Consider the following 1,304-nt stretch of genomic DNA (forward strand, 5'->3'; position numbering starts at 1 on the left):
GAAACGTTATTATTTATTGATTGTTGTTTTGAGTGCGAGCTTCTTTATATGTCGTTCAGTTTCCAAAACAAATGCTGACTGATTCTGATATAGGTTCAAACCGTTCATTTACAAATATCCCGATTCAGTGGCTTGCGCGGGGAGTTCAGCAAACACTTCGAATCACAGTCGCTGCGAGCAAGGCTCGAACCAGCGCGGGGACACAACATTGATTTCAAGTCCGACGCCTTAACCAGTCTGCCATCGCAGCTGTGTTTAGTGTGTCATTCACTAGTAATTTGGTCGATAGAATACATTCTAAAACCAGCCTGGAATCACTCCAGGAAGTTATTGCATTCAAACGATCAACGGGGCCCCGGTGTTTATGTGAGGAGGGGTTGAATCTTCGTGGAAAATGACCATTGGATTTGGAGAGAGGCCTTGAGAGACTCGAAAACCTCAGCTCCCTAAACGCACAATTCCACCGATTAAATAGATTGTGGAACAACATCAGTTACATTGGAAATATATTGGAAATTCAAATGGAACAGGACCACACTTTACAGTCTGGAAGAAAATTTAAATGATGAAATCTAGAAATTACAGCACAGAAGGAGACCTGTGCAGGCCGAACGGTCACCTGATAACGCAACTAAAATTGTCACGTGTCGGGATTCCGGCAGTTCCCCGGATCGCGGTCAGAGCACAAGCCAGGAGGAGCTGCTCAATTATTAAGTCAGTTATTTTTTATTACATGCCATTGGTCGCCAGTCATTGAGAGACCAGCATTTCTACATGGTGTCAGGAGTGGGCAGTATGGCAGAAGGACTTCACCGCATCAACATGCTTGTATCACAGAATCGTAGAATATCCAGCTCAGAAGTAGGCCATTCGGCCCAACAAGTCAGCATTGACCCCCCGAATGAGCACCGCAGCAACTCTCTTCAAGAAGCGGTTTAATAAATAGCGAATCAGCAGCCCGGCTAGCTCAGTCGGTAGAGCATGGGACTCTTAATCCCAGGGTCGTGGGTTCGAGCCCCACGTTGGGCGCTTTCTTGTTATTATCTGAAAATGTTGATGCTGAAAGAACTGTCTTCATAACAGGAACACAAGGTTATGTCCCTTGACTGGGAATCCAGAGATCTGAACGAACCTCGTGACAAATTTTAATAAATATGGAATTAAAATTGCTTCTCAGTAACGGCGCAGAAAGCTTCTGCTTCCGACGGATCTTACTTCCACAACTGGGAACACATTACACAACAGATAATGATTTGACACAACTACAGTGAAGATCTGTCACCGGCAGTGTCACGGTTCCATGG

General features: G+C 45.1%; 1 non-coding gene across 1 annotated transcript; it reads left to right on the top strand.

The window, feature by feature from the left end:
* The first annotated feature begins 956 nt into the window (after positions 1-956).
* trnak-cuu (transfer RNA lysine (anticodon CUU)) lies at positions 957-1,029 on the top strand. The gene has a single exon. It is a non-coding gene; the product is annotated as a tRNA-Lys (tRNA).
* The last annotated feature ends 275 nt before the right edge of the window (positions 1,030-1,304 follow it).

The sequence above is a fragment of the Scyliorhinus torazame genome, chromosome 24 (assembly GCF_047496885.1).
Source record: "Scyliorhinus torazame isolate Kashiwa2021f chromosome 24, sScyTor2.1, whole genome shotgun sequence".
NCBI lineage: Eukaryota > Metazoa > Chordata > Chondrichthyes > Carcharhiniformes > Scyliorhinidae > Scyliorhinus > Scyliorhinus torazame.